This window comes from Pithys albifrons, chromosome 21, assembly GCF_047495875.1.
Source record: "Pithys albifrons albifrons isolate INPA30051 chromosome 21, PitAlb_v1, whole genome shotgun sequence".
Classification (NCBI taxonomy): domain Eukaryota; kingdom Metazoa; phylum Chordata; class Aves; order Passeriformes; family Thamnophilidae; genus Pithys; species Pithys albifrons.
Window position 1 is genome coordinate 8,712,887 of NC_092478.1, and position 24,065 is coordinate 8,736,951.

The 24,065-nt window shown below is 49.1% G+C and overlaps 1 protein-coding gene across 1 annotated transcript in view; it reads right to left on the reverse strand.

Moving 5' to 3' along the window:
- Window positions 1-24,065, reverse strand: part of NXN (nucleoredoxin) — a 49,101-nt gene that overhangs the window by 17,768 nt on the left and 7,268 nt on the right. The gene's annotated exons all lie outside the window — the stretch shown is intronic.

A 24,065-nucleotide genomic window follows, 5' to 3' on the forward strand; every position in this document is an offset into this window, starting at 1 on the left:
TGCCACACAGGCTGGCGAGACATCCACGGCAATTCCCACAGCTCCCTGCCCCCAGCCTGGCACTGCAGGGGACCCCTCTGTCCTCCCTCACTCACACAGTTGAACCACAGCTTTTACATTGTGCCTTAAAGGGTTTACAAGCACCAGGGGCCACCCAGGCTCTGCAGACAACAGGCTGCTCTCTTGCTCTGCCGATTTAAATCTGGTTCACGCCTGTCCCTGCAATTCAAGCTCAGCTTGGGCAAAGGCTCCTCTTCCTGCCCTCCCTCGCTGCTCCTTTCCCTTCATGCATAAGGGAACCCCCTTAGCAAAAGGGGGATATGGTGCAGAAACAACACACAGCCAAATACTGGGGGGAGACCAGATGGTGCACGCCAAGGTCTGACCCTGTGACACAGAGAAGATCGAGCAAGGCTTGGGATAAATTAATGGCTATTGTGCTGCTGTTTCCCTCTGAAAGTAAATCAAAATCTAATTACAAAATACAATGGTAAGAGACATGTCTGTGCTGAGAACGTTAATGAGCTGAGGAGGGAGGATTTGGAATTGCAATAAACAAGATTGATGTGAACAGCTGAGACAGACAGCACAGGGCACTACTGGGGCTGCTGGTCCATAAGGACCAGTGAGCAGCCGGGTTGCTGTGTTATCACTCCCTTCTGCGTGCACGCTGTCTGCAGTGGCTGAAAGCCCAGTTAAAACCAACCTTAGGAGCAGTTTTCCCTGGCACTTAGCCTGGCAGCACCTGCTGTGGATGCTGCCCTGCCTCAACATGACTTGGTGCAAAGTCATAGCGAAAAATTTAAAAAATCAACCCGCAGGTCCTGCTTGTCACTTCCACCCTCTCCTTGCTGCGGCTCCGTGGTAGGAGACTGGCACAGCACAGACCAGCTTGTGGCCACCCACATCACCCCCAGCCAGTGGGAGGGCAGGGGAGACCCTGGCAGGAGCCAGCTCACAACCTCGGGCTTTTGTTCTTCCTGACCATGGAACACAACGGCAGAAGGTTTGGAAACGAAGCAAAAGGAAATCCTCTCCATGGGGTTTTCTGGCACGGCAGCCACCAGCGGAGGCTCCTCTTTGTTCCCCTGAGGAGCTCCACAGCCCAAGCCCCAGGGTGAGGGACCTGGTCCAGCCCAACCTCACGTCCTGGCCCCCTTGCTTCCTCCCATCTCCTCCCCCTCACCGCCCTGCTCGCCCAGCACTGGCACTGACACTCTGTGATTTCGTGGCTACACCGTCCAAGGGACTGCGAGAGGAGCATTTCGTCCAAGGGCAGAGCAGCACATGGCTGGCTCAGAGCACAGGCTGCCTCCTCTCCTCCTGACACACACACAGCCTGGATCCTCTGCAGCCCACAGCTGATAGGAAAACATTTAATTTGAGCAGAGCTGACGAGACTTAACATGATCTATGGAGAGCAAGGCCCCAGCGCCTGCGGCAGACATGGGAGCTGGGCTGGATGTTTCACAGGTTTCTAAGAGGTGCTGGGCTGGCAGCTTGATTCGATCCCAGCATCAGGGTGAAGCAGCACTTGTCTAAACATACAGATAATAACAAAGGGAGGAAATCAAGCAGGGAGGATGCCACCAGACAGGCTGGTCTATCAACACTATGAGAATGTCTTTTATAAACATCATTTTTTCCAGGTGTTCTTCAATTGCATCAACTGCCCAAAGACAATGCAGAATTTAAGGATGCAGCACCATACCCAAAACTAGGACTCCATGCATTTACAATATATGTTGGGATTTTCCCCATGTGCACACTTTGCTTTATCTTTTAAAAGTAGGTTTGTATGTGAGCCAGATATTTCATACACATCTTTCCTCCCTGTAGTTCTTTTGAGCCACGCACTGTCCTTTTACCCATCTAGGGAATGGGGCATAAAAACAGGTGCAGATCTCAGGGGGTCTGCCAGCACCGGGAACCCACCTCCTGTTAACCTGTTTTCATTGGCATTTTTTCACACTTTCCTGGTAGGTAAGACAGAAAGACAAACACATAAAAAGCAGTGAGTACAGCGGGAGCTAAAGTGTCTGTGGGAAAAATTTCAGACACATGTAGAAGTGTATCAACCATGGCCTTTATAAATTACACCTCTGAATGACTAACACTGAGTAAGAAATAGCTCTGTAAACAGAAAGGTAATAAGAAAAAATAATAGTTTTTCTCTCTCTTTGGGGAAGGGATATTTTTCCATCTGTTCATAGGAAAGGCAAGGGGTGGGGTGGCAGTAAGGGACATTGAATCAAAGTTCAGGGCCTCTCCTGATCCCAAGTCTCATCTGTCACTGGAAGCAGGATGGCTGCCAGAACCAGAGTTTCCCACCCACTGCCCTCGCCTTTGCTGCTACTGTTCACTTGAAGGCTGCAGGCATGGAGTCCTGGCAGTAATCTCGAGGTCAAACACCTCCCAAGCCCGGATCATTAAGAAAAAAACACTTCTGAAAAGCCTTGAATTTAGACAGAGTTCCCACCAAACACAAAAGCCTTTTAAATCAGCAGGGAAATCGGGATTTGTTGGTGTTTTGTTTGGGTGTTTCTTTTTTTTGTTTAATGCACACAATGAGGTGTTAGTGTGGTTTCTGTTTTGTTTTCAGTGGTTCATCCGAAAGGGAACCTTACACAATCAGACCAGCAAAATCCTGGAAAACAATGGAGTATTTGTTAGCACTGTAACACTCCCCGGGGAGTGCGGGCTCCAGGATGCCGCAGCGCCAGGAGCCTCATGAACAGTGACCTCCTCCCCAGGACAGGCCAGCACCAGGGACACTCCCCAGACCAGCTACATGGGACACCCCTGTGAAACTACCAAGGCACCCTCCTCTTGTGCCCACAGCTGCTGAGGTACCCAATGGATGGACGGGAAACCTGTTCATTACACAGCATCTTTTAAAATGCAATAGAATCATAGAATGGATTGGGTTGGAAAAGACCTCCAAGATCAACAAGTCCAACCCCGGGTCCAACTCCAGTCTCTTTACCAGATCATGGCACTCAGTGCCATGGCCAAGCTCAGGTTAAAAACCTCCAGGGATGGGGAATCCACCCCCTCTCTGGGCAGCCCATTCCAATGCCTGAGCACTCTCTCTGCAAAGAAGTTTTTTCTGATCTCCAACTTCAATTTCCCCTGACAGAGCTTGAGCCCATCGTGCCCCCTTGTCCTATTGCTGAGTGCCTGGGAGAAGAGACCAACCCCCACCTGGCCAGAACTTCCCTTCAGGCAGTTCCAGACAGTGCTGAGGTCACCTCTGAGCCTCCTCTTCTCCAGGCTAAACACCCCCAGCTCCCTCAGCCTCTCCCCACAGCACTTGTGCTCCAGTCCCTTCTCCAGCCTCGTTGCTCTTCTCTGGCCCCGCTCCAGCCCCTCAATCTCTTTCCTCAACTGAGGGGCCCAGAACTGAACACAACACTCAAGGTGTGGCCTCCCCAAGGCAGAGTCCAGGGGAAGGGTCACTGCCCTGGGCCTGCTGGCCACGCTAGTTTGGATCCAGCCCAGGATCCCACTGGCCTTCTTGGCCACCTGGGCTCATCCATCGCATCACTGTTGATGCTTCTTGCAAAACCCTCCACTCAACAGGGCACTTGCATCACTGCAAACATTCAAACCATTTAAAAACAAGCACTTTTCTGCAGCAGATCTCAGGAGAGGTGCACTGCTTGGTCTGGCCCTCCCTACAGCTGCATCCACCTCGGCAGCTCAGAGCCTACAGCACTGAATCTTGTCTGGCAGCACTCCTGGTGTGCAACCCTGGGAGGATTTTCATGCAAAGATTACACAGCTGGGAAGGCCATACCTGCAGCCCATACTCTGGTCTCTGCATGCAACAGGCTGTGCTCGCAGCTCGGAGGGGGCACAGCTCCAGGGATTCGCTCTCGAACCACAGCTCAGAACAAGCCAGCAGCTAACCAGACCCAGGTGCTCCCAAGCTCCAGCTGGAAAGAGCAAGCCCTGCCAGTGACAGCTTGGAGTTATCCCACTCCTTGGCTCCTGGGCAGGAAGGGATCCCACAGCCTGTGCAGACCCAGCGCTCATGGGAACTTCTCCTCTGGAACCTTAAAGTCCATCCCGCACAAACATCACACCACTTAAACTGCTCTGGGCTAAACCACTGACAACAAGGTGCTTTCAGGGCCTCTGTGCCCTGCTAACACACTTCACCAGCACAGCTGAGCCCCAGAGTCACGGCGGCCTGAGCCAGCAGCGTGTGCCCTGCGGGGAGACCATGAGACTGACTCGTGACACAGGCAGGACACATGGGACACAGACAGGACACAGGGAACACGGGCAGGACACAGGGAACACAGGCTGCTGGGAAACCCTCTCCTGTGAGCACTTCTCATCTTCCTCCCGCTCCCCAAACTGACACTCAGCCCCTCAGCAGGAAGGCCACAAGGGCTGGAAACATAAACCCACATGAGCCAATGACCTTTAAATGGGAAAACACCACTGAGAGTCCCATGTTTGCCATTAATCACCTGTGCACATTAAAACCAGAGCAGAACAAAGCTGCCCACAGCTCAGATGCACTAACACCTCAACAGCAGCACAAGGCAGCAGTAGCCAAGCTGGAGGAGCTATTTCCTCACCCAACTGCTGCTTTGCAGAGCAGCTTTCCCATCACACTTCAGCAAAGCTGTGAGGATAAAGCAGAGGGACAGGGAAAGGAGCACAGTCATAGTATGGGCTGGGCACAGCGGCAGGGGAGGGACAACCAGTATGGGGGGAGCCTGGAGGGGCCCAGCAGATGGGGCCGAGGGGTTTATAACACACACACATGGTGGGCCAGGTGCAGGGCAAGCAAGGGAACCTGATCCATCCCAAGAAACCCAGCCCTGAGACACAAGAGCTCCCAGCTCCAGAGCCATCGACTCAGCAGGAATGGGACAGAAGGCTGGGCCACCCCTTTCTTGATTTTAAGGCTTGAGCAGCAGCGTGTCTTGCAACTGCTGAACCAATTAAAAAAGATGAACAAGGATGGTGAAAAATCAAGGTCGAAACCTGTACTGGTGGAAGTCACACAACACATCGTTTCCCAAAGGGGAAGAGCCTGTGAGTCAGCACACAGATGAAATCCAGCACCAGGAAGGTGGTGTGAGAGAGCCTTGGGTGCTGTGTCCCTCCTGCCACCCCGAGCATGGCACAGGGACAGCTGTGGCAAGACAAGAAGCTGCTGCCAAGAACTGATGAAACGTGAATCCCATGGGGGTGTTCAAAATGTCAGCTAAGATGTGGTGTATTAATTCCCTGTGCTGACAGCCAGCCCCAGCTGCAGCGGAGGCTTGGGGACTCTGCAGGGAGCCAAGGATGCCCCACACCCCCTCTGCTGCCGAGGTGAACCAGGAGGTGACACACAGGGCTGGGGGGCAGAAGGGCTGCCTCATCTTTTTGGTGAGAATAAGAGAGGTTCTGTGCCAAAGGAAGAGCCAATCTTGTGTTCTTCCATAAAATGCCAAAGACTTCTGTGTGCTGGCAGTGACTTTCCTCAAATGTGGCTGTATTTCAGCTGTTACTATATTCAGTTTGTAAAATGCTCCGGGATGATAAAAATCACTCCAGAAACAGTTACTAAAAATGTTTCCAGGAAATCAATCCATGGAGATGGAGAAAGGCTGGTGTTTTTACAAGAGCCTCAACTAAAGAAAGACCAAAGTTAAGGAGGGAAGTTTTGCTTCCTTGTCTTTTCAGCAGTAAAAAGAAGCTGCATCAGGAGTTTATTTGATTCTGCAAAATAAAAAAACACCATCAGTTGTTTCCTCAGAGGGAAGCCTGACCTAAGATGGACAGAAGACAATCTTCAGATCACATGGACTTGAAGGATTTCTGCCTTAGACAAGCGTTGGATTTGCCTGTTTGAATTCTTCTTTTATCCTGTTGCTTTGCATGACTACTGACTGTCCAGAAGATGATCCCAGGCTAACTAAATCCATGCTGCAGGAACAGAGATTTTATCCAGGAAAAGAGCACAAAGCACCGTGGGAGCACGGCCTGTCTTCCCATTCCCATTCCAGCCTCAATGCTAGGAAGCAAAGTGTTTGGAGTTGGATGAGCCACAGGAAACACAAGCAAATCATCCACTTGTGTCCAAGTGACTTTTCCCAAGGATTTGCCATGAAGTTTAAGGCTCAGTCACCCCTTCCCCACCCCTGGGTCAGAACTGATTGGATGCAGCCACGGAGCAAACTCCAACACACTCATGTCGTTTGGCAGCCCTGCGGTTCCGCTGAGAGCTCCAAGCTTTTCCCCTCCTCTCCCTCCTCTGGTTCAACTATCTTGCTTCATCTTTATTCCGTTTCCAGGAACACTTAGCAACAGGCTCTTGCAATCAGTCACCGCCAGGCAGGATCTGAGGAGGAGACTGCAGTTGCGATGACCTTTTGCTACACTCATGCAAATTTTAAAGAAAGTATGCGAACAATTTGCCTTTTAAGTATCCTCTGGTTACATTCTCCAGGAGTTAATTCTCCTTCTCTCCTTAGAGGCCTCAGAAACACCAGATTTTCTGATTTTACACTAATGAGAACAAAACCTACAGCTTAATTCCAGTTTACTTTGTGGGATTTTTTTTCTGTATCTCATGCTGTGAGCAGAACTGAAGGGGCAAATATTAATCTGTGACATCTACCCTGGCCAAGATCTCAGGTCTGCTCAGACACAACATGATCCCACCAACCAAGAGCCAAGCATGGACCTCAGGGTCCACCCCAGCAGACAAGCCAAACTCTTCTGAGATGGACAAGATGATGTTGATGTTGGTGAGCAGCTTTTAGGGACCATCAGACTCTCATGCCAGGACAGCCCAAGGGTATGCCAGGAGCCAAACATTGCACAGCCTCCCAAGAAAAACACAGCAGTTATGATCTCAGTAATTAAAGCCCATCAGCCAAGGTGGCAGGTAAGAGCTGGGGCAGTGGTTAAGGACTCTCATTCCCACCGGACGGCTGTGGCAGCACAGGGAGTGCCCTGCCAAATCCAAGGACTTTGGCAGGTGACATCTGTCCCTCCCAGGCCCTCTTCACCTCTGAAACAACACACCGACCACCACAAGGCTCTGGGAAGGCAGCACTGACACCTGATCCATGGAAATGGGAAATAACAAGCCTGGGTTTGACAAACCACAGCAGCAAACTCACAGCAGCCCTTTTTGCAGCCACCCCAACGGGTGCTGGCAGCTGACAAACTGACCAGGCTTTTCATCAGATTTAAATCAAATCCCCAAAGCTTTCCAGCACTTGCCTTGTCACTCAGTAATTTTCCCACACACACAAACAGGTTTGGAGACACCCAAGAACACACACCAGGAGAGCCTGTGCAGCTTGCAGGGCACAGGGGCATTACTGCATTTAAGTACTTTCTCCTTGAAATGAATGCTCTGTGTTCAGAATAAAAAAATCCTGTATTTCTTGCAGTGACTAGAAGCTGGAGGGAGGGAATGGGTGAATACCCAGGTATTAAGGCAGGCTCACTTCTTGTTTCTGAGTGGTGTTCACAAACAGGGAAAGAATTTGTAGTGCTCTGCTCTGGGAAACAAACAAAACAAAAAAACTTCACAGATCTTTGATACTTCAGATGATCTTAAAAAGAATAATCTACCTTTTTTTTCTCCTTTATGAAATGAAAAGTCTAAATAAACACGTCATTGATCGGATTGCTGAGAACAGCATCTGGAACATCAATCTCTGCCTGTGACTGCAGAAGCTGCAGGAGAGCTCAAAGCAGCCAAGGCTGCCCTTGAACCAGATGCCACTCAGTCTTAACAGAAACGCCTGTGGATCTGTGTGAAAATGATTAAACAAAATTGCTCCCTCTTTTTTCAACTTTAGAACTCAAATCTGTTTTCTCTTAGAGGGCAGATGCTCATTACATACCCTGCAGCACATCAAAGCACAGGAAAGGCAGGAAGGCAGCCCATGCCCAGCATCCTGCCCGACCTGCCGGCACCTCCCACCTCCCAAAACCCCTTTGGCTCGGGGTACAGGGCAGAGATCCTGTTCAAGCTTTGGTCCCCCCTTGGTGACAGCATGAAAGAAGCTGACCAGGGGCAGTTGCAGCAGCAGCAGCAAACAGCAGAGATGTGTTTCTGTAGGGAATTCTCTTGGGGCTTCAGAACTCAACTCAAGCTACTGCAGCACCCCAGGGAGCCCTGTTCTTTGAGTGCAAAGCTGAGCATTTCTCCAACATTCCTTCCCCATCAGTGCCTGAACATTCAGAGCAGAACCCGAGGGACCAAAGCGCAGTCCCAGACTGTCAAGGCCCCACTCAGATCTAACCAGCATCTTCTTCAGCTCATTAACAAAATGAGGACAACATTAGGAGAGCGTTGCACAAGGTGCCAGGGGCCTCTCACCACCCACGAGAGGCTGACACTGATCTGAGGGGCAGGAGAGGGAGGGCTTGCCAAGGCAGGGCCGCTCCAGGGCAGGGACAGGAGCTCTTGTGGGGCTGGGCAGGGCCAGCTCCATTCCTGCTCTGCCCCAGCAAAGCACCTTCACGACTCCCATGTAAAGTGAGCCCTAATTACACTGCCAGAGTGCTGAACAACAACACCTTTTTCCTGCACCTCGAACTGGGCTTTTTCCTCATGCACAGGGCCAAATATTGGGGCTCCAGAAGACACATTTGCTGTATCAAAGGGTCTCACATTCTCAACCCTGCAGGTACTTTTGGTGATGAAATGACTCCATTATAAAACCAGAATTCACTAAATACCTAAAGCACAATGATGCTGCTGTGGTACAGTCTCCACCATAAGCACAGTGTCTTTGCTCCCACGGATACCAGCCTGAAAATCCCACTTCCCAATGGTACAGCTCTCCTGTGCCCTCCAAAAGTGGGATGAGTATCAGCCAAAGTTTCCTGGAAACCTCTTCCAGCAGATTTGAATCCAGGATGCTGACGAGATACATTCCTGTTCCATGAAACCTTGCACAAAGAATGGCAAACAGACCCTGGAAACCCAGAGGCTGAACCCAAACACCAAGCTGCCTCTTGTTCAAAGCCTCCTTCACTCTTTCTTTATTCAAACTTTACAGCACAATGCTCAGATCTAAAACTCTTGGTTTTTCAGAACTGCACCAGCAGCTCAGGCAGGCTTAGCAGGACATGACCTCAGAAGCACCAAACCCCACGTGTTTAATGGCACACCTGATGCAAACCCCTGTCCTCAGAGGTGAGAGGCAAGTGACCGATGAGAGGCCTCATCCCCAGAGCCCTTCTCATTTATTCTAGTTCAAAGAGCTCAGAAAACTCAAAGCAATCACTCACCAGCTCGGATATTTAAGGAGGAGCGTGGGGAAGGGCGCCTGGGAAGCAGGAAGCATGAAGTCAGCTTCATCCAAGATGCAAGAGAGAGGGGTCACAGCCAGGCTCTTACTTAACAGCTTCTTCCAGGCAACCCACTGCCTCATCCATCTTAATCTCTGCCCGCCGAGAGATGAAAACAATTTATCCTCATTCCCTGCTCTTACTGAGAGGTTACAAGAAATAAAACTATCCCAAAGATCAACATTATATCCCATTCTCAGACAATCTCCACCTGACCTGGGCTTTCTCAGCATCCTTTTATCTAGAGGTGTTTTGGCTAAAGCTTTGCAAAGGGAAGCCATGTGAGCAAGCAGTTAAAAACCTGGTACTTTCATGTTTATACAGCCAGCTAAGCAGCAGACTACAAAGCCTTTTATTCCAAGTCTCTGCTGACAAGCTACCATCGATATATTATGGGAATCATCCAGGAATTATGATGCACTGGAGAAAAAAAAAGCCTATTTCCCTAGGTAGGAAATAAGGGCTCAGAAACGCAGAACTAAAGGAAAATGGTACAAAAATCATCCTGAGATTAAGCAGCAAGTTGTTTGTACTAAAAGGGAACACCAAAAACATCTGAAGATGCAGAGCCCCTTCCCTGTGGTTTCCAAGAACTCACCAGGTCCACTGATAAAGACAGAGATACCTCAGAGATAGCTCTTCACCCAAATGCTCCTAACTTCCTGAAACACAATCTGAAAGCAGCCCCTGCGTGCTGGTGAGCAGAGCAAGTGGCTACAAGCATGGGTAGAGATGAACTTCCCAGTCACAGAGGCACAACACAGACACCGAGCAATGAATCACAGCACAGAACCACACAATATCCAGAGCTGGAAGGGACCCAGAAGGATCATCAAAACTGATGTCAATGGTGATGTCAATGGGGTGCATCGAAGTACAGCCTGAATTCCCTGGTTGCATCAGGCTTCACTCACTGACTGTGTATTGAGTTGTGTTGTTTTACATGCTGTGCATGCAAGAGCCAGGAAAAATCCACCTTTAATGGCATAACAAACCCTGGGCTAAGGCATGTATAGTACCCAATTAAACAGGTACATAAAGGAGAGGGAAAGCTCTGGCCATCCAATTGCTCCTGCTTTGTGGTGTTTCTCAGTGAGTACATACAAAAATTGGCCACATTAAGCCCTGAATGAAATGGATGCAGGATGTGAGCTGTGTTCCCTTCTCCAAGAATAAACCTGCTGCTCCTAATGAAAAAGCAAAAGAGTTTTGTAAAAGAAACCTGCATTTCACAGCCTTTGCACTGCTCTCCCCCACCACAGAGCAGGCAAGGAGCACACCTTGGCCCCCTTGCAGACACACCCCAGGGGCTGCTTGGGGCTGAGCAGATGGGATAAACACCCAAACCCAGGAAATTCCCAAGCCTGGAGAAACCAAACCAGAACCAGCTGGTCTGTAAAGCTGCACCCCTATACAAAATCTTTGTTTGCCTTCAATTTACACAGTTCATGGCGTTCACTCTGCATATTACAAACTACTCACGTGGTTTTGTAAGGTAGTGGGCAAAGGAAAGCTTGTCTGAGAGTCCAGGTGCCCATTCCTTGGTGGGGCTGCTTGCCAGGAAGCAGTCAAGGGAAGAGATCCACCTGCACAGACCCTTCTATAGCAGCACAGAACTCAAACACAGCTGGACTGGGTCTTTTGTGCTTTGAGCACCATTTCCCTCCATGGGGCAGAGCTGGAGCCCAAAAGGTTAAACTCTGGGCACACAATACATGGCACTTTGGATTACTGACGACTTCAAAAGGAGGAGAAAAGCCCTTCTCTGGTATGTTCCTGCTGCTCAGTTTGTTGCAGGGTGTCAGGACAGAGTGAGCCAAGAGCTTGGCTGGATGCTTGCAGACTCCGTCTGGCAGGCTGGCACCCAGCCCGCTCCTCTCCCGTGCCAACAGGGACACCCGGAGACGCAGGACCTGCGTTTGTTACGGCAGCTCCCGAGCAGGGGGGAAAGGCTCAGCAGCTTCTACAGAAAGATGCTTCCACACATTGCACAAAACAATGAATGCTTGGCAAATCTGCACTTGCTGAGGAAAAGAGAGATTTAAAGCTCCAAACCCAGCCCATTTGTAAAAAAAAAATAAATAAGTGAGAGTCCCAGATTCTGTTCTGAATCCCAGGGAATCAGCAGGTGGCACATCGTTAAAGGCTGAACAAGGTTATTTCAGATCAGCAAGATGAGATAGCCCCCTCCATTCCCCCTGCAGATCTACAGGAGGGCCACAGGGAAGATTTAGCATGTGCAGCTTTGGGTTGTTGTGGTTACCTTTTAGCCCATTCAAAAGAATATTACAATGTATTCCCCAAGGGAGTCCATAAATAGAAAAGGATTCTGCTTTAATCCCTAACCTACTCCTTTCTGGATAATATGGCATTTGGACAAGCACTGCCAAAACACAGATTTATGGCAAAGCTGAGAGTCTGCATGGCCAACACATGCTCTAAAAACTCTGGATTCCAAGGAATAAATAAAAGCCTCTTCTAGGATATAGACAGCTCTTCAGTTATGGAAGCTTCATTCAGATACAAATCTGTTCTCAGGATCTCTGCCTCCCTCCTCTCGCACCTCAGGTGAAAGACAAGTTTATATTGACCTTCCTCAACACTTAAAATCAACTATTTTCACTGGGTGTTCCTGCTGCTGCCACCACTGCACGGTCTTCTGCTCACTTCCTATTTCTTTACTAATACTTTATAATACCTATCAGCTATTACCTACCAGAGCAGCTTCAAACCCCTTTGCTGAAGTGACCAACATCAAAGGGAAAAGGACTATGAAAACTGCAGACTATAAAAAGTAAAGCTGATGAGTACTACGGGTGTCACTTCTGCACTGGAGACACGAAGGAGCTGCATCTTCTTAAAAGCTCATCAGAGAATGGTGTCTAAAAAAAAGATTAAAAAATAAAAATATAAAACCTCAAACCCAAACAACAGCAACTTTGCAGACAACTTAGTGCTGCTGAAACCAGATTTTATAATGGAAATGCTGAAAAGCACCTGAACCACAGAGACATTGTAACACACGTGTGGCTGTGAGGGGCTGGCCACAGCCTGCCACCCGCCCCAGCAAAGCTGTGCTTTCCTGGGAAAACAGCCCTCCTGCACTCCAGCTGCTCCTGGGCAAGACAGGGCAGTCGGGAGAGGCTGCACTGGTGTTTGTCGGAGGAGGGATGCCAGTGTTCATGGACATGCCCTGGCACAGCCATGTGTGGGGATGTTCACTCTCTGGCCAAAACCTGAGCAGGCAGGTTGGGAGGGAGAGCAGAGGGAGCACAGGGAAGCTGTGCTGTAAAAGGTATCCTGAAAAGGAAACACAGGGATCAAAAGGATGGTGCTACATCCTGAAAAATTATCTTCTGCTTTGGGAGCCACATCTTAAATGTAAAGGAGTGAGAAAGGAACCAGTGGAGACAAAAAATTCAGCACAAGTGCAAGCAAATTTATTTTGCCCACCTGAAAAGTCAACCCTGTGAAGACACATCCATCCCCAGAGGCACCAGGCAGGACTGTTTCCTACTGCACATTCCCCAGGTGTAATTTTAAATTACTCACTGTCACACACCTCTCATGGGAGCCTGCACCACAGCCCCACGCAAAGGCAGGATCCTGCCTGCTGCAGTGGGTGGAACAAGACCCAGCAGCAGGGTCAGGGAGGTGCATTGTAGGCTACAGAAAAAAAATACAGCCCTTTCTGACAAAGGGGAAGTGCTGCATCCTCGCCGAATCACTGCAGTTGCCTACACACCCTTTGGATACTGGCTACTTGCAAGAAGAACATAAAAGCATGATACTTGTTTAAAAACCACAGGCAGACACTGTGATTCCACTGAAAAAAAAATACAACTGGCATTCATTCTAAAAACTTCCCACCACTGGGACTGGGATTCAAAACCAGCACTGGGCAGCGAGGCCAAAACACACTGAGAGCAGACGCCTGCAGAAGATTCCAAGGGAAATTAGTTATGTGGGTTATAACAAAAATAAAACGAAATCCAATGTTTACGAAGCAAAAAAAAGGCAGCTTCCCTAGGAGACAGTGCTGTGAACATCCTTTGCAGATAAAACAAGAGCTGTCTGAGGCTTCCTGGGATCTCTGTGCCAGTCGGTGAGTGCAGTGAGGGGAAAGGCAAAGACAAAGGCTGTGCAGGCAGCAATTGCCTCCTCCTGTCCTCAGGACTGGCAGGGAAGGGGCTGCCCTGCCCTTACTCACAAGCCAGGCTGGACACTGGCCCTGCTGAGGCAGTGGAAAGGGAACTCTCCATCCATCCATCCATCCATCCATCCATCCCCTTCCATCAGCCTCAGGGAACCACTCAGGCAGGGTAAGATGAGCTCCTGGGCTTTCACTGCTCTGCTTCTCCCATCACATCTTTCTAGGAAAGGACACGGTGGGCTAAAGCTGCCCAGCTTTAAAGCAGCAACTGGATTTACAGAAAGCCCTGACTTCCCTTCTTGTGTGCTAAAGTCGGCCTAATTCTATAAACTTCTTTTTTCCCTAAGTAATTTTTCTGTAGCTGACTCACACACTCCTGGCTTCTGCCAGGAATTTTTATAATTACTGAATTAGAGCAAGGTTTTGCCTGTGCACGCCTGACAACATCTGCTGATTGAAGCGAGCTGTGTTCAAACCCCTGCACGGCCCTGGAGGAGCATGGGCTGAGCACTGCCCTGCCTCCCAATGGCATGGTTGTGGGGCTCTTCTTGCCAGGCTGCCCCTCCTGCAGAGAGCCTTGCAGCTTCTAATCCATGCTTTGAGAGGAAGGAGCTGAGCTGGAGCAAAGTCCAAAGGGAAGCAGGGAGAGGAACGCCAGCTGCCTCTCCACCTCCCAGCCCTCTTGCTGGAGAATCCCTGTGGCAGATCCACAGCTATGTATGTGCCTCTCCATCAGCTGCACAGCTGCAAAGCCATCCTGCGTCACATCTTCCTCAGAGACAGACAACGGTACAGAGTTCCACAGAAAAAAAATACCCTTCTCAACCTCTTTCTTCGATGGACAGAGGAGTTATTTTGCAAGTGAGGCTCCAATACACAACACAGGTCCAACCCACGTTCAGATAAGCCAAAAGCAGACATCTGGCATTAGCAGCCTAAACTACACACTTCCTGGATGATGCAAAAACCTCCACTTTATGCTGCAGGTCAGAAATGCAGAGGAATTACCATCTTCTGAACCAAGCTGTTCAACCTTCTTCCTGTTACTGTTTGCTACAAAGTGATGCCTGTACCCTCTGCACACAACTCCTTGCTCAGCCAGTGCTGTAATTTATACCATACTGTATCCCAAGGGCTACATTAAGAAAACAGTACAGCTGCCAAGCCCTGAAAAGCCAGGATGTGCTGGAAATGTGTTGTCTCTGTAGCTTTAATCTGGTCCACTTGCACAGGGTCTTTACAGGAGGGCCACATAGCATGTGTGCACACATTCCTGACGCAGTAAGTACCAAGAATAGATGCTCAACAAGCAAGGAATTATTCAGTTTTGGGTTGCTCATGCACAGCACTCAGCTCTCTTCAATTCACACTTTTCATGTGCTGCTCCAAGGCAAAAATGAAGGCGTCTTGCCACTGCAGACTGGGATACTTCTCAAACGATACTGAATTTATTTTCATAAAATCCTAGAGAACTACATTCACAACACCTCCGGTTTACAGCCAAAGAAAAGAGTTACAGAGAAGCTCTGGGCATCCAGTTCCAGAATCAGCCCACAGCTCCCTTTTAAAAAAATAAATAGCACCGAGCGGCATTTTAAACGTTTGACGTACAACTTCCCATGAGATCATCTGCAGCAGGAGCTCTCGGCACTGCTGCAACCCAGCCCTCAGCCTGGGGACCCGGGAAATCAAGTCCCTTGCTGTGCATGAAAAGCAATTTACCCAGCTCCACACACGAGCCCTGCGGCAGAGCAGAGCAGAGCAGGAATTCCCATCTCCTTAACCAGCACTTTCCCCTTGCTAATTTTCCATGGTTTGCCTCACTCCCTTCCCTCCCAATCCTGAGGTGCAGGGCCCTACACGTGGAGCCCCATCCTTCACTGGGCCACCTCTGTGAGCAGCGAGGGCAGGGGTGCCATGGAAAAAACTGTATGTGCTCCTGTAATTAGAAACGGTATCGTAATGTATACAGGGGGATGAATTAAGGTTGCAGAGGAATACTGTAAATTGGATGCACATTTCTTGTTCCATTTTACTGCCTTTTTTTTTATTTTTGCCCTCTCCCTTATTGGGCTTTGGCTGCGCTTCAGATTAAGCTCCTAATAAGGGTTGGAGTTGGACGAGATTTTTCAGCCCATCAGATTGCAGCCTTCCAAGCCATTGAAATGAGATTCAAGCTGAACTTGAATTTTCAATAGTTTGGCCTAAAGGCAAGGGTGTTAACAACAGACCTGCCAACACCTTCTCTATGCGAAATGTCTGAAAACATGTCTACACATCAAATACTGCTCAGGCTCTGGTAGACAAAAGCCACAAAGCTAACATCTCAAATCCACCACTGACTTGCTTGGCCAGTTCTCCTGGCTCATACATTTTCTCTGAAAATCCACCAAACCTTTATATTCTCTCTAGGAAAAGGCGTTTTTCCTCACCAAGCTGAAAACCTGTTGTAGTTTCATTATGACAAGGTAAGGTAGGGGATGAGGAGAGGTCAGGCAGATCAGGTGGACATACAGGAAGGAGACACACACCAGTTTACCCAACACATTCTACTTAAACAACACATCAAGATTAAAGATACCCCTCTGACACACACAGGCTTTAACCAACACCTCTGCTGGTATCCTGGACAGACTTTGGTTTGCATTTTTCTTAATGGTTAAGTATATTTTCTTGAGGACATGACTGCTTCAGCTTCCATGCCACCAAAATAACCTCCAATTCACATTTCTAGCATGGTGGGTCTGAAGGACATCCATGGCTGTCTAATCTTGCCAGGGCTACTCCTGCAGGGCAGTGAAGGGAAGGCACTCCTCTTGCTTTGATGACAAATGCTAAGAGAAAAAGAAGATGGTTTCTTGAACTGCATCCAAGGGAAAGTAATCCTGCTGGAGTGCCTGGCAGGGCAATGGAAATTTCAGCTTTCAAAGAAATAATATTCAAGAAGGGGGTGGGAATATTGTGCAAGAGGCTGAGGTGCCACCGATCCCATGGATTGTTTTACAAACTGCTGCTTCTCTCCAATGAAATTATATCATCTGCAGAAAAATCATCTGACTCCAGCCTCTTCTGGTAAGTGAAGCATAAACACAATGAAGGTGAGCTCGTAACTGAGCAGAAAGTGCTCTGAGATGGGCTGCAACAGGCAGGAGAGCAGAGGGACAGCAGGCAGACCATTGGGATTTCACTCTTTTCTTTGGGTAGTCACTGTGGGATCTCTGAGCCCCATTAGGCAAACAAGGCTCTTCAACAGGCGAGCACGAGGGGAAGGAGAGCACATGGGGCAGAAGAGCATGGCAACTTCTGTGGAAAGGTCTGGACTTGGTTCAACTTACTTTCTTCAGTAACATTTAGCTAAGCAAGGTGGGAAGAACCCTCCAGGATTCTTCAGCAGCTCTTATCAGGGAAGCTGAAATGACACTGCTCATTCCCTCGACAGCCTAAGAGGCTCTGCGCAGCAGCGGGTGCTGCTCACACCAATATCATTTCCCTGTCGGGAGCTGCTTTCACCAGCACAAACAAGAAACACTGAAAACGTGTGAGTAAATGGCACTTCAGAATCAGAAGGTGTCTGGCAGCCCTGTGTCAGTGCAATGCACCCTCCAGGGGAATTACACACCACTTCACATAGCTTGAAGCTCTGAACAAAGCAAATGCTGTAATGGTGGAGAAAAAAACCAAAATGGCAAGAAAAGTGTTTGCCCAAGCTCATGTGAGGCAGGAGTTTTTATCTTCTACCTCTGCAGCACAGTGTCCAAACTGCTCAGCTACTGAAGAAGTTTAATTTCTTTTTACAAGGTTCCAGCTCTCAGCATCGCTCTGGCCATGAGCCCACAGCACCAACACCCCACACACCACTGATGGCTCTGTCAGGTCTTCAAGAACTGTGGGGCTGATTATAATCATTTAACAAGTGGAGGAAAATGCTGGCACAGCTTTTGTTTGCCCCTCAGCTGTGTGGCACTAAGCAGCTGTGGGTGGACATGGGCAGCACAGGCAAAGCACTGATTTGTGCATGAGCTGCTCAGGGGCAGGCACAGTTCCATCGGAGCAAACATCCACAGGGATGGTGATTCCCATGCACACACCAATGGGCTTCTGTACAAGGCTGGTTTATCCTCAGGGCCAGCAAAAGCCATGTGAGAAGCACACATAGATCAGCAAAGGCAAGACACAATCTGTGACTGTGCTAATTGCTGGAGTAATTAAAAAGGAAAATACGAAACTAAATACCACAAGTCTGAGAATCAGCAAAGTACCACTTTCCTTCCTGAGAGCCGCCTCTCACAAAACACTTGCCCCACCAAGAACCACCTCCATGGGCCAGGATGGACATTTGAGCAGATGACCAAAAAATGTCAGGAATTTTTCTACTCAATAGACTTTCTCTTCAGTGTGGCAGGATCAAAAGACCTTTCTCTGGAGCAACCGAGTTTTCCCCACAACAAACGTATTCTGAGCATTTGGTATTTCAATCCCAATTAAGTAAAACAGTAATTGCTGCACCTAAGGGTTTCTCAGCTCCCTAAGAGGAAACACTTTATACATACACAGATTTTCCTAGCTTTACCTCTGCATACTTAAGGCATATATTGAGGGATGAATCACAGCTTCAAATTCTTCACTACTAAGCCTGGCAATCAACACTGCCCCTTTCTGGCAAAGAAACCCTAAAAATCTTCACCTGTGTTGTCATCTGTTAACAGATTTATGTTCCATGAGGTGCTCCTTCACTAACGAGGCAGCTGGGTAACAGGATTTGTCCTGGATAATCCCTACTCCGGCTCTCAGGAGCCAAGGGGAGCAAACAGATGAAGATGCACTCAGCCAGAGATGGCAGCCTCCCCTTTTATGGAACTTATTCACCCCCAGCCACATGCCAGGGGCAAATCCCATCTCCAGTTTCAAGCCCCAAGAAGGCAGCACAGAGAGGAGGTGTGGGAACTCTGCACTTCCCCTTCCAGATCCCAAACCTGTGTGTCCACAAAGCAGGAGGCATCAAGCCTGGCCTGTCCCTGCCTGTGAGGCACCCACCCTTTCCTCAGTGTGAAGAGGATGCTTCCCTGGATAACCAGCTGGAGGGTAAGGACTGTCCCTTTCTAATGCAGTTGTCTGGACAGGACCCAGCACAACAGACCCTGAGCCACCGGCAGGGCCGTAAGCTCTGCCTGGGGTTATTATTTTAATAATTAGAGGGATGGCCACAGAGAGGGGTGGTATTTGGTGGCCTCTTAACCTAGAGACTTAATGGACCTTATGCAGATGACTCCACTTTTTCAGCTCTGAAGCCTGCAGCAAATCCTCATGGAGACAAACATAAAAATCAGGATGGTGAATGTGGCTCAACACAAGGCCACTGCTCGGTCAGCTGGAAACAAAAACCAACATAAAATCTACAGGGCTCAGAGTGTGTTTAATTTTTAAAATTGAGTAAAACCTGGAGCCTTCCTGTGATTCAAATCTGGGCTGTCTGGAGTAAAGTGACTTTCCAGGTAAGGCACCACTCCCTGCTTCAGCCTGGTCCTCATGCCTCTCTCCATCCATCCATCCATCCATCCATCCATCCATCCATCCATCCATCCATCCATCCATCCATCATCCTGCTTCTCCCACACTCAGTATCCCTCTGCAAGACAGCTCTTCCCAGCCTAGGAAGCTCTTCCCAACCTACCACATCACCATCTTTCCACCTCAAGAGCCACTGGTCCCACACAGCCAGCAGGGATATGCCTGCAGGGAAAGGCAGGGACAGCCACCTACCCTTCTGCTTCACAACGTGGCAATTAACTGGTTTGGAATCTGCCTTTCTAGGCAAAAACCTGTCCTGGGACCAAGCAGGGTGACAAACATCTACTTTGTGCACCACCTAAGAGATAATCACCTTTTGCCAATGGAGGCCCTGGGTGCTCCTGTCATGCACAGTAATTAAACCTTCAGTTGGGAGACACAGTGAATTAATGCAGACAGAGGTGGATAAGGAAATGAAATGGTTCCACTTGAAACTCCACAGCTGTACAAAACCTAAACCAGGTCAGACCTAGGGAGGAAAAAAGCACAAGACTTACAAAGATGCAAGAAATCTCATTTAACAGTTGCCTTTCTCAGAAAGAGAAGCAGAAAAACAAAGGCAGAGCATGCAAGTGTGCACCAAGCCAGGATCAGGCTTGCAGAGGGACAGGAAGGCACGGAGGGCATCGCTGTGCCACAGGCAGGAGCACACACACACAGGAGCACTGCTCTCCTGACCATCAAGAAAGCATTGCCATAGAGGTGGCTTACAGGTCTCTGAAAGCAAGAGGGAGACAAAATCAGTGGTGCAGCAGCCCAGAGCATTTTCCATTCCTTTAAGAAAGGAATCAAAGCTGTGACATACGTTAGCACTTAAGTAGTCCCTACCCTCAGTTTCCCACCATCTGTACTACTCTCTGAAACTCCCCAACTCATTTAATTTATTGCTGTGTGTCTCTGCCAAAATCAAAGGCCTAAATATCAGCAATCTTGGTGGGAGGCATCCAGCTGCTCCGACTCATTGTAGGAACAAACCCTACTTGTGCAAACTCGCACTGAGAAAGCTGGGCAGCAAATCTTCCTATGAACTACTTCCCATGCTTTCGGATTAGCACATCAAGCTGCAGGCATTTCCCCTTCTATAGCTGTGAAATCCAGTGCTTTAGGACACAAAAATGGGTCTTTTCTAACCCTGGAACGAACCGATTTTGGAAGCACAAGGCAGGACGGCGGCAGCAGCAGGGGGGCAATGGCACGGGCTGAGGCTGTGGTGGGCAGGGAGGCTCAGCACGACCTGGGGGTCGTGTTCATGTGCAGTGTGGGGCTGGTGAGATGGGGCTTTTCCAGGGAGATTGGAGTGCTGGGACCTGGAAATCATGGCATTGGCAGCAGCAAAGCCTGGCTTTGGTCACTCATCCAGTCCCCAGAGCCCTCTCACCTCTGTTTCCCTGCCAATCGGATGAAGACAGCAGGAATTCCCTAATGAATGCAGCTATTTGCAAATCTAGGAGCACAGAGATTACAGGCAAGAGAACATTAGAAGCAGTTTGTAATGTAACAGCACAGGGACCTCTGTCCTGTAGTCACAAACCTGAATTAAAAAGGGAGCATCCTAAAAAGTCAGCTTGTAGAGTCATCAGCCTCTGAGAAGCAAATAAGCATTGCTCCCTGCCCTCTTAAAACAGCAGATATCAGCTGATAAAAGGAGCAATCCTGCAAGCCAAACACCCAGCCAGTACTTGCACAGCAGGATTTGTAGCCTGGTGCCCTTTGATTTGCTCTGAGAGCAACAGAACAGTAGTTCTGAAGGGGAAGAGTATTTCTAATGCCCTGGTGACTTGTCTGATGCTGAAATCCCATCAGACCCAAGGCTGGGCACAAAGACCAGAGTGCTGCTGTTGCTCAGACTCTGAGCTGCACTTGGAGGGGCAAACAGAGGGATGGGGGTCCTTTGGTGGGGCTGGGGGCAGCACCGACCTCAGTGACTCGCTTGGTTCTCAGGGGCTGACAGAGACACACAAAGGAGGTTTCATCTGCTTCACAGATCTGACAGCAGATCTGGAAATTGTCATCTCCTTCCCACGCCATCACACAGCTTGGTTCATTTGAATCCTCTTTTACCCTGGCTCAGTTCACCTTGTCTTACTCCTGCACACAACAGCAGCAGCCAAGCAAAGAGAGGACAAACCAGGACCCATTTCACAACTGGCAACCCCAGCAAGGGCCAGACAAGTGGATGCTCAATGGCAAACACTACAGCACAGCCCAAACCCAAAACTGCACAAACCCAAAACTCTGCACAAACCCAAAACTCTCCACACAGCCCTCCCGCCCAGCAAGCAACCTTCTAACTAGCAGGGAGCAGGAGGGGATGGAGTTCAAATCCCTGGCAACATCAGCAAAATCACAGTTTCTCCTTTTTTTGGGAGAGGCCGAGTAATCCTTCTGAGCTGTCGAAGTGGGCGAGGACTGAAATCTGTTCAGATTCAACAGCTCCGGTCTCACGGCTTCGGCTCCGACTCCTTCCTGGCGGGTGGGAAAGGTCTCCAGGCTCATTCAAAGGCACTGCCCCCATGCAGGGCCTTTCAGCAGAGGATCGCAGAGCACCTCACAGACATTTAATTAGAACTCACAGCCCACCCCACTGAGGAAGGGGTTCCAAACAGGCCCCCAGCCCAGGCAGTGGCTCCCCAGCACATGCAGCCCTTTCGTTGGCTCAGCTGCCCCAGCTTCTCGGAGCCACTGAACAGATCAAACAGCTCAGAGCCTTTGAAGAGCCAGCAGAGCGGGGTGGAGAGACCAGGAGCACAATCCAATGGGATGGGTAGGGGCTCCTATCCACCCACTGAGCCACAGCAAGGAGACAGGTTTGCCTTGTGCCAGAGACACAGACCTGTGGTTTGTTACCCCCCTGCAATTTAAACACTATACACTTTCAAAGCATGGCATTGACTGGGGGTCAATTCACCCAACTGGCAGCCCTGAGAGCTTCATAAAATAGAAAACCACCTTTTTTTATTTTTTTCCCCCTCTTTCCTTTTATTTTTTTTCCCCTGCTTATCTATGAGGTGAGACTTTTGCTGGCTGAATTACATCTATTTTAAACAAAAGTAAGGTCAGACATCTGCCTTTGCACAGTGTCAGCTGCGAGAAATGAGCTAACATCCAGATGCAGTGGCATGTCAGGATTAGCCCAGGCTGGGGCAGGAATGCTTCCATGTATGGAAAAATATTGGAGCAGTGAAACCATAAGCTTGGAGCTGAGTGAAGTGAGAGGCCCTGTCAATGAAGTTGCAGGCTCAGGTTTAGAGGATTTAGCAGCTCAGATCCGCCATAAGATCCTCAGCACGTATTACAATAAATTTCACACTTTTTCCAGGAGGGATTCCCACAGGAACACTGTGAGGGTGAGATCCTACACCCGTCTGTTTGCTCTGGAAGCAGGACCCAGACCACTGGGTACCACTAACGCTCCCCACACTGGGCACAGGCTGGGGTGTTGATGGAGAGGTCTGTCAAGTCCAAGGCTGCTGCTCACCCATCCCTCAGTCTTCTGCACAGCAGGAATTATCAAAGCCAGCCCAGAGCTGGCACGCAGGATGAAGCAGTGGCAGTTCAAAAGGGAATGCTGAGCTGGCTCAGCTTGGCTGGAGAATCAGCGTGTGCTTCTGCCAACGTCATGGCAAGGGCAGAGAGTGCTGAGGCATGAGGACAGAGATGGGGGATTCTCTTCAACTGGCTCAGCACAAATCAAGAGGGCTCATTTGTCAGCATCCTACGTTAACACTAATGAAGTAATGGCTATGACTTCATCTCTCTAGTGGGAATCTCTTGGGAACGAGGGAGAACTAGAATTTCTCTCTCCAGTTCACTCACGCAGTTGTAATTCATTTCAGTTGCCTTCTACACTCTTCTGCAAACCTTACTTAATTCTCACCCAGATTTTTAAATCCTTGCTCTGAAACATAAAACAATGTTCCTTCTCAGCTGTCGAAGCCCAGCCTGTCCAAGATCCCTCCTGGTGGGATCTGACCCCTTGTGCCGGACACCACCCACTCCCTGGGGTCCAGCCACGCTGTGCCCTCGCTCACAGCTGAGGATGCCACCAGCTATTCTTCATGCCTCAGACATGGAATAAAACTCTGGTAACTCTTGGAAAATTCATTTGAAACAGGGACCTTTGCATCTTTTCTCCGTTAAAATATTTTAAAGTCAAGTTGGATTTAGCCACAGTTGTGACAGCACCTATTGCTCAGAGAGCATCCTTTATGAACCAGACCTTCCATGGCATGTGCAGAGCTCCCCACTGAGGTGGGGATGCTGCACACCCTCCCACTACCCTGCCCTGTCAGGGGCTGCCATTGCTCTGCTTTGAGGCCAGAGGGGCTTGCTGAGCTCCAAACAGGGGATTGATCAGATTGCAAACACTTGGCAAACGCCCTGACACAACTGAGCAGTCAGACATTCACACTAAATGAAGACCACAAATTCTTTACATATTAATTGTTGGTTGCAATTGTTCACAGTGCTGAAAGACAGACATGAGAGTATGCAGAAATTCCTGCATCTTTTTAGTTCCACCCCTCCATTAATTGTGTGTACTCCATGCCAAATCCATAAGACACCACATTTTCTTTGGAAAACCAGGATTATGAAAACACAGTCAGCTTTCAGACAAGATGTTCGTGTTGCAATCTGAAATAATTGTATAATTCACCTTCCCATGAGAGAATTTAACATGTCTGTTTGATAACTCGTCAACTCATCCCGCTCTCAGTCACTGCACTGACCCTGTCTTTAATTTACAGTGTAGAGATTTAACTCTGTGTTTTTTTTCCTGCAGAGTATCAGCAGAGAAGCAGCAGTTCCAACCAGCACAGAGGGAGCTGCTCTGCAAGGCAGTGCCAGGCAAAGCCCTCTCCCCAAAACACCCCTAAACCCCCATCAGGTCTCCTAACACAAGAAGAGAGGGGGATTGATGTACCCAAAGCCCAAGCTGTGATGAATCCAAGTACCCTCCCCGGGCTGACAGTACTCCCTCCTTTCCTAATCGTTATTATCTGGAGATGGCACGAGC